Raw genomic sequence first — 15,726 nt, 5'->3', positions numbered from 1 at the left:
ATCTAAAGCCACCTTAGCATGGTTACAATCAGTGAAAAGTGACATCCACTTGGGCCCAGCACACCGAGCACAGGGATGATGAGCAGGTCTTTCACATTCTCATCAACACAAATAACCAGTAATTATGGGATGTGATGGATGCATTTACTAAATTCATCGTGGTCATCATTTTCAAATGCATATGTGTTTCAAATCACCACATTGCAGAACCCAAACTTCCACAACATGATATGTCATGCTATCTCAACAAACCCAGAAAAAAATCATCTGAAGAAAAGTCAGTAGTCATTCATGATACAACCAACAAACAAGGAACAATGAAAAATTCCATTAATCTGATAAAGTTTCTTCAATGATCCTACAGCAAACATTACACTCAGAGATAAAATATTGAAAATTAACCCTTCAGATTGGACAAAACAGAGGGCTATCTACTCTCACCTGTGCTGTGTGCTCTGTTGTGTCTGACTCTTTCATGACCCCATGGACTGTAGCCCACCAGGCTCCTCTGTCCATGGCATTTCCCAAGCAAGAATACTGGAGTAGGTTGCCATTTTCTCCTCCAGGGGATCTTCACAACCCAGGGATTAAACCCATGTCTCCTGCATTGGCAGGCAGATTCTTTACCACTAAGACACCTGGGAGGCACTTACTTTCACCACTTATGTTCAAAATTATACCTGAATGTTCCTGGCAGATAAAACAAGGTAGACAGCAAAATAAAAGGCACATGTTTGGAAAGAAAGAATATAACTATCTTATGATAACAAAATATGTACATAAATTGTTAGTGAATCTAAAATAAATCACTATAAATGACAATGTAGCCAAGCTTCTGGATTCAGTGTCAATATATAAATATTTATTCTGGATTAAAGAAGATTTAAGTAAATGGAAATGTTTCCATGTTCACAGAGTAGATGACTCAATATAATTTTTTTTCCAAAAAATTGGTGTATAGAAACAGAGCAATTCAATAAAAATAACCAAGGATTAGTTTAAAAGTTAACTCTAGAATTGTATGTGGAAAGTCAAGTGACATAACACTCAAAATAATCTAAAAGAAGAAAATAAAATAACAAATTAATACTACTAGATTTATATACTTACAATATCTACAGTAAGTGACACAAGGCCTATTTACAATGACCTATTGTTTACAATGGCCTATTCATAAATGGCTTCCCTGGTAGCTCAGATGGTAGAGTGTCTCTCTGAAATGCAGGAGACCCAGGTTCAATCCTGGGTTGGGAAGATGCCCTGGAGAATGAAATGGCAGCCCACTGCAGTACTCTTGCCTGGAAAATCCCATGGACAGAGGAGCCTGGTAGGCTACAGTCCATGGGGTCACAAAGAGTTGGACATGACTGAGCGACTTCACTTCACCTTCACTTCATTCATAAATGGGAAGCTGCTCACTCGTGTCTAACTCTTTATGATCCCATGGAATGTGGCTTACCAGGCTTCTCCATCCATGGAATTTTCCAGGCAAGAGTACTGGAGTGGATTGCCATTTCCTTCTCCAGGGGATCTTCCCGACCCAGGGATCAAACCCAGGTCTCCCACATTGCAGGCAGATGCTTTACCATCTGAGCCACCAAGGAAGCATAATTGTCAAATTTTGAAAACAACAAAGATATCCTTTAGTAGGTTTATGAATAAACTGTGGTACCTAAAGACCGTGAAATATTATTTGGCACTAAAAAGTAATGGTTTAACAGCCATAAAAAGACATGGAGAAAACTTAAATTCATATTACTATCGAAGGGAGCCATCTGAAAAGACTATATATTGGATGATTTCATGTACATGACATTCTGGAAAAGGCAAAACTATGGAGACAGTTAAAGATCTGTGATTGTCAGAAGCTGTGGGGAAAGATAACAGGTGGAGAATGGAGGAACTTGAGGGCAGTGAAACTAGTCTGATGATACCATGATGGTAGACACATGTCATTATAAATTTGTCCAAAATCATAGAATATATGATCCCAACTGTGAACCATAAACTATGAAATTTGGGTGACAATGATATGCCAATGTACATTCATCAATATTATGAAATGTACCACTGCGGGTCGGTGGGGGAGGGTTGAATGGATAAAATCGGATTATGTTGTGCATGTGTGGAGCAGGGTATTTATGGGAAATGTTTGTACATTTGCTAATTTTTATAGGAACCATCAAGGCTGTATATTGTCACCCTGCTTATTTAACTTATATGCAGAGTACATCATGAGAAACACTGGGCTGGATGAAACACAAGCTAGAATCAAGATTGCTGGGAGAAATATCAATAACCTCAGATATGCAGATGACACCACCCTTATGGCAGAAAGTGAAGAAGAGCTAAAGAGCCTCTTGATGAAAGTGAAAGAGGAGAGTGAAAAAGTTGGCTTAAAGCTCAACATTCAGAAAACTAAGAAAATGGCATCTGGTTCCATCACTTCATGGCAAATAGATGGGGAAACAGTGGAAACAGTGGCTGACTTTATTTTTGGGGGGCTCCAAAATCACAGCAGATGGTGACTGAAACCATGAAATTAAAAGACACTCATTCCTTGGAAGAAAAGTTATGACCAACCTAGACAGCATATTAAAAAGCAGAGACATTACTTTGTCAACAAAGGTCCATCTAGTCAGAGTTATGGTTTTTGCAGTAGTTATCTATGGATGTGACAGTTGGACTATAAAGAAGGCTGAGTGCCGAAGAATTGATGTTTTTGAATTGTGGTGTTGGAGAAGACTCTTGAGAGTCCCTTGGACTGCAAGGAGATCCAACCAGTTCATCCTAAAGGAAATATTCATTGGAAGGTCTGATGCTGAAGCTGAAACTCTAATACTTTGGCCACCTGATGAGAAAGAACTGACTCATTTGAAAAGACCCTGATGCTGGGAAAGATTGAAGGTGGGAGAAGAAGGGGATGACAGAGGATGCGATGGTTGGATGGCATCACCGACTCAATGGACATGAGTTTGAGTAAACTCCAGGGGTTGGTGATGGACAGCAAGGCCTGGAGTGCTGCAGTCCATGGGGTCAGAAAGAGTCGGACATGACTGAGTGACTGAAAACTGAACTGAACTAATTGGAACCTAAAATATCTCTTAAAAATAATATTTACAAAAAAAATTCTTTCTTGGACTATCTAGGGTAACTTTACCCCATAGGTATGAACCCTGATGCCACATCTCACACAAAGCAGGTATAACCATCTCTGACTTTAAGTCAACAGAGACTTTTTCAAGTCTCTACTGCTGGGGCTGAAAGAGAGAGAGAGAGAGATATTTAGAGAGGAGGTTTCCCAGCCCTTCTACAAAATCTTCCATTGATCTTCAAACCTGGGTGCATTTGAGAAGTGTTTTCAGCAGATGGAAGCACCCAGAGCAACTGGGGCAGCCCATCCTCACACATCTGCTCTCCTGGGTGGTTTATGTTCTGGTCTGTAACACTGTGGGAGGTGTACTATCATACTGCTGACAGTAATAAGTTGCAACATCATCAGCCTCCAGCCTGATGATGGTAAGGGTATAATCTGTCCCAGATCCACTGCCACTGAACAGGGATGGGACCCCTGTGTGCAATCTGGATGCATAATAGATCAGGAGCTTAGGAGCTTTCCCTGGTTTCTGTTGATACTAGGCTAAGTAGTTGCTAACACTCTGACTGGCCTGGCAAGTGATGGAGACTCTGTCTCCTAGAGATGCAGACAGGGAGGAAGGAGACTGGGCCATCTGAAGGTCACACCTGGCACCTGAGATTAGAAACATAAAAACACATGTCCACAGGATTAATCAGGTTACAAGAGGACTTCCGTGAATGGCCAGGCAGTACTGACTACACTGGGCTGAACAAACCCCCAGTGTTCCTCCTTACCTGGGAGCCAGAGCAGCAGGAGATTGAGGAGTTCCCCGGGGGTCTCATGTTCACTCTGCGTCCTGTCCGGGACGGACCTGCATAGGCTGTGACCAGACTATGAGGAAGTGTCCAGAGCAGTGGGCTGAGCTCTGGGAAGATGTAAATCAGCAGGGGTGGGGCGGGGCGGGGCTGCAGGGCTGGCTGAGCTCAGTAACATCTCAGGGGCAGGAAGTCCCCGGGTCTGGGTCCCACGGGGCAGCACGCACTTGCCTCAGAGAATGACTTCTCCCCTGGGGTCACATGACACGGTCAGTCCACTCTCCTGTGAGTACAGGGTTCTTTTGACTTCTTCAGGATCCATGACATGCTTTTCTTGCTCTCTCTCCTTCTAAGACAGGGTCTGTCAAGTAGGACACTCAAAAGAATTATGCAGGTTCCTTTTATTTGGTGCCAGGGGATATTACTGTGGCCACAGAAGCTTCTGCTTTCTTTGGCTTCCCTGATATTCTTGGTGAGAGAAATTGTCATCACAGCCAGTCAGAGACGCAATGAGGTAGAAGAACAAAAAAATGTGCATGTCATGACTGGTCAGAAGCTTCCAGATACTGAGCATCTCGATCACACTCTGTCGTCTGCAGCTAAGCTCTGTGACTTCCATATGCATGCTCTGTCTTAACATTTTCTTAATCCCACAGACAAGAAAAGCTTTTCTTTCCTAGAAAAGTATAGAATGTTACAGCTAAAGTTTATGGAAGTATATATTGAGCTACCCTAGAAACACAGGTTGAACACATTAAAAATGCTCTGCTAAAACTGGGTGTGGGACATATATGTGTGTGTGTGGTTGTGTGTGTGTGTATAGTCAAGGGCATTTATCCTCATCACTAACCTTATGTGTTTATGTGGCTTCATGCTTCAGGAAACATGGTGAATTAAAAGACGACTATCCTTGATTGAAAGATGACTTGCATATCTGGCAATTAATGACTCTAGAACTGGGTCATTTGTAGTGTTTCAGATGAACATAGAATCTGTCATAAAGAGTGAGTTATCAAATCAGAAAGAGAAAAAAAAATTATATATTAACACATATATGTGGAATCTAGAAAAAATGGTACTGATGAATCTATCTGCAGGGCAGGAATAGAGACACAGATATAGAAAATGGACTGGTGACACAACAGGGAGAGGACTGGGTGGGATGAATTAAGAGAGTGGCACTGACAAATTCAAAACCATGTAGAGCAGATAGCTAGTGGGAAGCTGCTGTGCTGTGCGGGGAGCTCAGCTCAGAGCTCTGTGATGACTTAGAGGGGTGGGATGGGGGTGGGTGTGGGAGAGAAGCTCGAGTGGGAAGCATTAAATGTAGACTTTTCACTGATTCATGTTGTTCACAGCAGAAGCTAATACAACATTGCAAAGCAATTACACTCCAATTAAAATATAAATTTTTTAAAATCCCATCTTTGTTAATCACATTGATTCACTTCAGAACTATCAAATGGTATTCAGAGAACCACAACCCTGTCTTCAGCAAGTTGCACATGAAGCCATGTGACTAGGTGACACCAGTGTCCTTGCCTCTTGCAGAAGTTTTAGCTGTGTGCTATTGTACTATGTAATCAGCTCCTTTTATTAATCAGATTATCTGACTAGAGTCTCCACTTGCTATCTGGGTGATCTTACACACATTTCATAACCTCTTCCTGCCTCTGGGTTTTCAGCTGGAAGATGGGAATAAAATACACTTCTTATACCAAGACTTAGTTTGATTTCAAGGCATACAATAAACATTCCATAAATGTTGCAGCCATTCTTAACTTTGCTGTTGTAAAACTTATAATTAATAATGAAACTTGTAAAACAATTATGGTAAATCAGAAACTATGTTGCTCCTATTGGGGCTGCAGTCTAATTCATCATGTGGTGATGGATTTGGGGTCTTACTTTGACAAACAGAATGCGGTTCCAGGAATACTGTGCCAGCTCTGGAGTCCAGGCCTCAAGCACCCTTCAGCTTCCACCTTCCCTCTTTAATTGTAAGAATCACCCTGAAGTTTCCACCTTCCCTCTTGAACTGTAAGAGCGCTGATCTAGCCTACTAGAGGATGAGAGGCCGCACAGAAGAGAGCTGAGGCCTCCAGCCAACAGCCAGCACTGACCACTGTTGACTTAAAAAAAATAGTCACAACCTAAAAGCTGAGAGTTATGTCTTATTCAGTGGAAATTTTTAGGATTTAAGCCCGGGAGACAGCATCACAAGTAACCCTGAGAGAGTTGTTCTGAGGGAGCAAGGGGAGGACCCAGGTTATATAGAAGTTTTGCAACAAAAGGCATGTAGTTTGAACATCAAGAGATTATTGTTAATTAAACAGATATCACAGGTTAATTTAAAAAACATAGATACACCAAGTTAAAGAATTTAGGGCTTTTCTATACAAGGGAAGATGCAAGAGTCTGGGCTCATTGAAATCATTCCTATCATATGCATCTCAGCTATCCTGGGCAGGTATCTTGTGTTTTTCCACATCATGAGCGTCCTTGGGGCTCGCCATAGGGAGTGGCTGCAGCCTGAAGGGATTGCGATCACAGGTATTCTTTTTTTTTTCATAGGTATTCTCTTTTCTGAGTGTCCTTAGGACTCACCAACTCACATTGGAGGGCTGGAGTCACTGATGACTGTGACATCCTTGCTTACTGATATGACTGGAAATACTCCATTTCTCACCACTAAATATGTAGTCAGTGAACCAAGATTACTGCTCTGAGAGCACCAGCTCTCCAGGGAACAGAACGGGCTCTGCGGGAGATGGCTGCTGCTGCTTTTAAGTTGCTTCAGTCATGTCTGACTCTGTGTGACCCTATAGACGGCAGCCCACCAGGCTCCACCATCCCTGGGATTCCCCAGGCAAGAACACTGGAGTGGGTTGCCATTTCCTTCTCCAATGTATGAAAGTGAAAAGCGAAAGTGAAGTCGCTCAATCGTGTCTGACTCTTCACAATCCCATTGACTGCAGCCCACCAGGCTCCTCCATCCATGGGATTTTCCAGGCAAGAGTACTGGAGTGGGTTGCCACTGCCTTCTCCACTGTGGAAGATGGAGTGGAGGGTAAAGGCCGGGTTCACACATGGTTCTGTGGTCTGGTGACAGCTCTTCAGCATTTATCCCTCTCTTGATAGGAAATGCCCCGCACACTGGGAACTGAGAGTCTCATCCATCTGAATTTAGCATCCAAAGGAGTTGAGCTTTTTCCAAAGCTGGGAAAAACCCTAGAGAACAGAAGCATAAAGAAAGGAGTTCATTCTGACCCTTGGAGTTCACTCTGATTCTTGTGGGAGTCTCACCCCTGACTCTGGGGATGAGAGGAAGAAGGGTCTTGTATGCTCTGGGCTTCCCAGGTAGTGTTAATGGTAAAGAACTCACCTGCCAATGCTGAGTGAACATGCCTTCTCCAAGCATGTGCCTTGCTGGCTGTGCACCATGAATGCCACTTTTCTCTTTTAATGTTTAGCAGTGAGTGCAGACATCATCCTGAAACAGACACCCAGATACCAGCATCTCCAAGACAGAGAGTCACCATTTCCTATCAAGCCAGTGTTGATGTACACAGAGAAATATCTGGATCTGAACAAAACTTGGGCAAAGGTTTGAGCCTCTTATATCTCACATCTCTACCTTGGCCCCTGAGAGATGCAGGCATAAGAGACATAAGAGATGCAGATTTTATCCCTGGGTTGGGAAGATTCCCTGAAGTGGGGCAAGGCAACCTACTCCAGTATTCTTGCCTGGAGAATCCCATGGACAGAGGAGCCTGGCCGGTTATAGTCCACAGGGTTGCAAAGAGTTGGACACAATTGAATTAGTTTAGCACACACATGGTGCTCTAAGGAAATGGGAAGAAGCATGAGCAGTGAGCTGCCTACTGACAAGCAGTTTCCCTAGAAATCCAGATCCTAAGGCAGTAGGATTTTTTTTGCAGACTGCACCACCATGGTTTGGCCACCTATAGTCAGGCATGCCCGCTTCATGGAACACAGCCTTGTTATGGCAAAAGGGCTTGAGTAACTCAATGAAGCTATAAATTATGCCGTGCTACCTGATGTGAAAAGCTGACTCACTGGAAAATATTTTGATGATTGGAAAAGGAGAAAGGGGCAACAGAGGATGAGACAGTTGGATAGCATCACTGACTCAGTGGACATGAACCTGAGCAAACTTGGGGAAATTGTGGAGGAAGAGGAGCCTGACATGCTACAGTCCATGAGGTCACAAAGAATGAGACACGACTTAGCAGCTTAACAGCAACAGTCATACATGCAGTAATACTCCCCAGAATACCTGGGCTCTAAGGTGCTGATGCTAAACACATAGTGACTTCACTTCCCCTTCTGCCGTGTTGGGTTGGGAAAGCAGGGGCCAAGGTAGAGATGTGAGATATTTGAGGCTCAAACCTTTGTCCAAGTTTTGTTCAGATCCAGATATTTCTCTGTGTACATCAACACTGGCTTGATAGGATATGGTGACTCTCTGTCCTGGAGATGCTGGTATCTGGGCGTCTAGGTCAGGATGATGTCCACACTCGCTGCTAAACACTGAAAGAGAAAAGTGGCATTCATGGTGCACAGCCTGCAGGGCACATGCTTGGAGCATGCACATTCACTCAGGAGAGAGGACTTTGGAACTTCCCTGGTGGTACAGTGGTTAAGACTCTGCCTGCCAATGCAAGGAACATGGGTTCCATCCCTGGTCTGGGAACATTCCACATGCCACAGGGAAACTAAGCCCATGCATCACAACTACTGAAGCTCGTGCTCTAGAGCCCTCAAGCCACAACTACTGAGCCCTTACGCTGCAACTACTGAAGCCGGTACACCTAGAGCCTGTGCTCTGCAACAAGAAAAGCCACTGCAATGAGAAGCCCTCACACAGCAAGGAAGAGTAGCCCCTGCTAGCCACAATTAGAGAAAGCCCACCCACAGCAACAAAAGACCCAGCACAACCAAAATTAAATAAGTAGAAAAGAGAGAGGGTTTCCTCCACACCACATCCCCACTGACTGCTCTCCAGAAAGCCAGACTCCAGGGGAGCTGTACCTGAGTCTGCTGTAACATGCTGGTAAGAAGTTACTCAGAACCTGGGGAGTGTAGGTCCCCAGGTGGGACCTACAGAAAGAGACTGGGCAGGTGGGATGCTGGTATAACCGAGGGAGTGGGGGGATGCAAAAAGAGGATACCAAGGAAAGGAATCAAATAGTCCTATGAGGTTGTGGGGCATCTGATCTTAGATGAGGGCTGGAACACTTGTCAAAAAAAAAAAAAGCCCAAATATTTAAGATGGAACTTTTTTATCCTTTGATGTAACCACACCTGGAGGAAAAGATAAGAACCTGTGATAGTTTTCCTCTTAGCTAGCCTAAATCTAATAGGATATTAGATTTCAGCAGATGAAGAGCAGACTGACTATAAGTGAGAAACTCTTGAAGCTTAGAAGATGTCAGTGTGTGCCTGCTAAATAGCTTCAGTTGTGTTGTACTGTGTGTGACCTGCCAGGCTCCTCTGTCCATAGGGTTCTCCAGGCAAGGATACTGAAGTGGGTTGCTGTGTCCTCCTCCAGGGGATCTTCCCGACCCAAGGATTGAACCTGGGTCTCTGACATCTCCTGCTTTGGCTGGTAGGTTCTTTAACACTAGCACTACCTGGGAAGCCCCAGAAGATGTCAGTATACTTGGTATAAACTTCTCAAGAATTCCAGTGTCCATCTGTTATTTTACCCTATCGATCACCAACCCATCTGCTTTCTAAATGGGGGTCTCACTTTCAGGGTTCCACACAGCTTTGGGTGAAGACTACTTCATCCAGAGAGGTCCACCCAACCTCAACTGAGGGACCAGAAAACCACTGTTTTGGGGACCATGTGGGCACATCAATGAGGACAGGCCCCAGCGTTCAGGACAGGCAGTTGGATCCACTGATGAAATGAGCTTCCTGGTGAGAGCCAATTTCAGTCCCCGTAGCTCCTGGATCAGTGGTCCCCACCCTGAGGCTCCTAAGGCTGTGGATGTAGGTCTGAGGTCTAAGTTCTTTCTTCCCAAATGCATGGTCCCTCTCAGAACTCACTCTGGATTCCTCCATGTTCTGAATCCTGAATCCAGAACCACCATCGTGCTTCCCATCCCAGGAATCCGGCACTGACTGCCTGGAAGTTTTTCTTTGTAAATTCTCAAAACAGCACCCTAATAGGAAATGGCAGGATGAGTCAGCATCTTCTCTCAAAAACAACTGAGAATGAAGGGAAAACCTGCAAACATGATTTTGGTGTTGAGGAGAACTGTGTAACCCACAGAGTTGGTCTTTTCCAACTTTTCCTGTTTCTTGACCATAATTATATTTGAATGACCCCTAGAGGATAGAGAGATTAAAGAGGTTGTTCCATATTAATGATAAAAACAGGGAAGTGAAGATAGAGAAAGAATAGAATTCAGGAACTCTTTGAAGTGGTTTAATTTCTCCATCCATGGGCATAGCATGACTAAGATGCTAGGGACCATATGACTTATGGTTTTCTGCCTTCAAGCCTCTGATACCCCACCAACACAGGCTTCCCTGATGGCTTAGATGGTGAAGAATCCACCTGCAATGCAGGAGACCTGGGTTCAATTTCTAGGTAGGGAAGATCTTCTGGAGAAGGAAATGGCAACCCACTCCAGTATTCTTGCCTAGAGAATTCCAAGGATAGAGAAGCCTGGCAGGCTACAGTTCACGGGGTCACAAAGAGTTGGACACGACTGAGTGACTAACTTACACATCCTGCTGCCCTGGGTTCCACGTGAAGAAGGAGAGAATGGAAGATTCTAAGGGAAGAGGGAGTGCTCCCAGCCATTCTCTCATCTCAGAAGAAGCCCGTCCCTCCCCCATTGCTCCTCCAGATCACCCCTATTCATTGTCCCCCTTTTTTGTTGCAGCATCTTCAACCTTCCCCTCACTGACCTCTCCTCCTAAGCTAACAAAGCTGCACAAATATCAGCTTGTTTTCCTTGGATTTGTGATTCCCTGTCGCGATCACACTTTTCTTTCTTTCTCTCACTTTTCTAAATTAAGAGCATTACTCAATGACACTAATTACCGAGAAATGCAAATAAAAACTACAATGAGGTATCACCTCAGACGTCAGAATGGCCATTATCCAAACATTTACAAACAAGAGACGCTGGAGAGGCTGTGGAGAAAAGGAAACCTGCTTACTCTGCTGATGGGAATGTAAATTGGTGCAGTCACCAGGGAGAAGAGTATGGTGGTAGCGGTTTAGTCACTAAGTCCTGTCTGGCTCTTGTGACCCCTCGGGCTGTTGCCCAGCAGGCTCCTCTGTCCATGGGAATTCCCAGGCAAGAAAACTGGAGTGGGTTGCCATTTCCTTCTCCAGGGGATCTTCCCAACCCAGGGACTGAACCCACATCCCCTACAGCTCATGCATTGGCAGGTGAATTCTTTACCACTATTCCACTTATACTGGAAAAAAAAAAAAAAGAGCAATGCTTTGAAAGAGTTGCCTGCACTCCCTGCCTCCACTTCCTCAGCATCCTCTCATTCCTCAATCCACTACTGACTGCCGCCCTTGCCACTTCACTGAAACTGCAAAAGCACCATGGCAAATCTCCAATGGCCGTGCAATCGCCAACTCCAACGTCTTAACCCTTCTCATACCTGCTCCACCTGCAGCATCAAACACTTGTTCATGTTACAATGCTTCCCTTTTTCTTTGTGTGATTCTCTTCTCTCTTAACTCTCCTCCTTCCTCTCTGATGGGTCTTTCTTTTACTAACTACATTTTTCTTCCCTCTCTTTAAATGTTGGTGTGTGTGGAATCTCTGAGTCTCTTTGTTTGTTCCTTGGCCCAGTGAGCTTGCATATATGAAAGCTTCACTAAATGCAGAGTGTGCTTATAATCAGGCAAAGGGTCCACCTGGAACTAAGGGTAGGAACCTGAGTCCCTAATCCTCCAAAATGAACCTCAGTCCTGCTGATCCCAGGGAAACTGTGGCCTGGGAAAGTCTCCCATTATGACTTATTAATACCCAATAGAAGTGATCTTTGTGAAGAATAAGATTATTGAAGTGGGACCCTGGTCCTATAGAATCTTATCTTGCCGGAAGTTACATGAGGTTTTCAAAGTTTAAAGGTATTAAGATGGAACTTCTCTGGTGGTCCAGTGGTTAGGAATCCACCTTCCCGTGCAGGGGATGTGGGTTCCATTCCTGGCCGGTGAACTAAGATCTCACATGCTGCAGGGCAACTGAGCCTGCTGGCTGCCATGAAGACCCAGTGCAACCAATTTTTTTTTTTTTAATTTTAAAAAGGTATGGAAAAGACCCAGATGCAGGGAAACATTGAGGTCAAGAGGAAAGGGGGGAGACAGAGGATGAGATGGTTGGCTGTCATCACCAACTCAATGGACATGAGTTTGAACAAACTCAAGGAGACAGTGAAGGACAGGGAAGCCCTGCATGCTGCCATTCACCGGGTTGCAGAGTCGAAATCGACTGATCGACTGAACAACAACAATGAGAAGTGAATGCAGGACTCATTTTGTAAGACCCTGCTTCTCAGGAGCCCTGCACTCCACGTGAGAAAGAGGCATCAAGAGCCCTGCTGAGATTTCCTCTTGGGGTGAGGGGAGGGGTTGGGGCTGGTGCTCAGGTCATTTTCCATGGGAAGGACCTAAGACTTGGTGGCAACACTGGTTTTCAGATTGTATGACAGTCTCTATACGATATCAGGAGAAGAAACTTGAGTCCAGGGAGGTCGGGGGTGGGGGTGTATCTGGGAAAATTGTACTATGCATATTTGCAGGTGGCAGCTATTAATATTTATACGATGTTCAGATTTCTCACAAGGAAGGACTCTAACGCCTACCCTCCTCTCTCAACACACACACACACACACACACACACACACACACACACACCACCAGGAGAAGGAAATGAGACAGAGTTACAGCATCTGGAGTAGGGAGGAGCCAGCAGGCAGCATCAGTCACAACATCTAGAAACCAGAGTTCTATTCTCGGCTCCGTTCCTAACGTTTGTAAAGCCTTGCTCAAGTCACTTCCCTCTTGTGATTGCTCCTTTGTAAATGAGGAAACTGAACTATGCACTCTCTAGTATTCCTCCTACTTCATCTCATGATTCTATAAATTAAACTTCAGCTCTAGTGTTTGGAGAAACGGCATTTAACCACTTTGGCCACTAGAGGGAGACATACGATCGTTACAAAAACAGGTTTTTAATTTTTATTTATTTTTATTTTCTATTTGGTCACAAGAAGGTGCTATTACTGCCCTGCACTTCAAGGCAAAGAATTTCTTGGATTTTTTCCATTTTCTTCATCATGTAATTATCAGAGAGAGTCACCTTTCAATTTAACAAAAATTTATCAACAAAATCTACAGAACACACTTGAGAAAATAATTTCTTTAAGCCTTGTATTGCCTAATTATGACTACAACATTTTTAAAGTATTACTTATATGACTTTCATTTAAAAATATTATAAATCTGCATATTCTGTTTATCTTTGCATTATTTATATTAGGGAAAAATTAGATATTAACCAAGAATTCAAAAATAGGATGGTGGGGTCAAGCATACAGTTCTTTGTAATAGTCACTAAAACTGAAAATAGTAACTAAAAGTAATGACATAAGAGAAATATATAATGTTGAATGAAAAAAATCAAGATAATTTTAAACTTGTTATTATATTTCATTCTTGACTATAAACACACAAAGATAGGGAAAAAAATCAACCAAAATTTCAGAGAGTTTATCCTTGTTAAGCAAATTATCAACTGTTGTTATTTTTCTCTTTCTAATGTTACATGATTTTCAGACTTTTCAGTATGGACTTGTATTACTTTTGTATTTTAAAACAAAAATGAAAAAACAAAAAACGGCCATGAACTTTTTCCAGTAGATTTAACTGATCAACCATATCTGTATTTCTGATGTTAGCAAACACTGAAATCACCCTTGGCACCATCCATTTCTTGGCTTTACTTTAAAAATACCTGTGATGGGGGCTTCCCTTGTGGATCAGTGGTAAAGAATCAACCTGCCAGTGAAGGAGACACAGGTTCGATCCCTGGTCCAGGAAGATCCCTGACAAGGAGCAACTGAGCCAATTTGCTGCGACTCCTGAAGCCCTTGTGTTACAGCCCAGGCTCCACAACAAGAGAAGCCTCCGAAGCGGGCACTGCAGCTAGAGAAAAGCCCGGGCAGCCACAAAGACCTACCACAGCCGAACATAAAAAATAACAATTTTTAAAAGTGCCTGCGATGAAAGTTGTCTTCTCTCATATATCCTACAATATATTTGGTTAGTTCTGATTATGACAACATTCTGGATACAAAGTCAAGCTCTGCCTTTTTGAATGTCCATCCATCACTTTGACTCTACCCTCTGTTGCAAACCCCCTGAAAGGACTTCACAAGCTAAGGGCGAGCTTACATGAACCCTCTGTCCTGCAAGGTTTCTCTTGTCCAAGCTGAATAACCACCACTGATAACCTTCGCTGTGTTAATATTAAGGGTCAGAAGTTGTGCCAGGTCATGACATTAAGCAATGAGCAGAGCTCAGGGTCTAACACAATAAACCACCAACCAGCTGTGTTCCTGGCAGCGTCATGTTCTGTGATAGGAGTGAGCAGGGACCCCAGGCAGAGCGTGGAAAGATGTCCCCCTGGACTTTGGAGGTGAGGGAGGCTGCTCCCAAGAAACAGCTTCTCAACTGAGAAGTGAGAAGAGTGAGACAGGAAAACAGTAAGAGGCCGGCTGTGGGGAGGAGAGCTCTAGGGATGCCGAGGAGGGTGTGCAGGGACCCAGAGGGGAGACGGCTGGGGCTTTGGGAGAACGTACTTCTCCATCCCCAGTACTTCTTCATCCCCAGCAAGCCTCTGCTTGCTCAGGGTTACCCCATCTTACAAGCTATTTGAGGATAAAGATTGTTTTATTAAAAATTTTATTCTCTCTTTTGTCTGTCCTAAACATCCAGCCCGGTGCATGGAACATAGGAAATAAAAATGGATTTCTGCTGGTTGAGTGAATAAGTAAACATGATAACACTCACACCATCTGATAAACACAGAGTAGCACAGAGTCAAAATAGGGGTCTCCAATTTTTTGGGGGGGTCTCCAATTTTTAAATATTTTGTTTGATATAGAGATCAATACATAGTGATCCTTTAGACCTTTGAGATGCTGTAAAAGGTACAGTCATCCGCATGGACTGTTTTCACCCATTAATTCACTATTGATTTCAGATTGTCCCATCATGTAATTCTCCATCTTTTTCTCTTTTCTTTCTTCCATTTCAGTGTATTTACTTCTATGCAGCAGGGAAAGGAATGCATGATGGAAACTTCACAAGGGTTCCCAGATGCCCAGCTCCTCTCTCTCGAGTCAGCCACTGCTTCTAGTTTCGTTGAGTATCCTGAAAAGAGCCTGTGTCTCTGCAAACATATATGCATGCGCACTTTCTGTCCACAAATAGTAGCAGAGGAGGCCAAGTGTGCCATGCAAAAATTCGAAGCAGCTGGGAAAACAGGTGAGTTGTAAGTTCCACGTGTACAAGGCAGTTTCCACAGGGATGGAGCCAGCAAAGCTAAGGGAACAGATGCAATCAACAGTGAATGAAGGGTAGAGAGCATTCACTCTGGGTGTATTCCTCCTGAATGTGGGACAGATAAAGGGCTTTCTTGTTTGACAGATGCCAAACAGCTTTGTGTTCAACAACGGTGATGGAAACTTTCACTCTGGACCTAACTGTTTAACAGCCCAGGAGTTTTTCAGAAATTAACAATAAGAGACAGACAACGCAGT

The sequence above is a fragment of the Odocoileus virginianus genome, chromosome 2, assembly GCF_023699985.2.
Source record: "Odocoileus virginianus isolate 20LAN1187 ecotype Illinois chromosome 2, Ovbor_1.2, whole genome shotgun sequence".
Taxonomy (NCBI): domain Eukaryota; kingdom Metazoa; phylum Chordata; class Mammalia; order Artiodactyla; family Cervidae; genus Odocoileus; species Odocoileus virginianus.
This window is presented reverse-complemented; position numbering follows the sequence as displayed.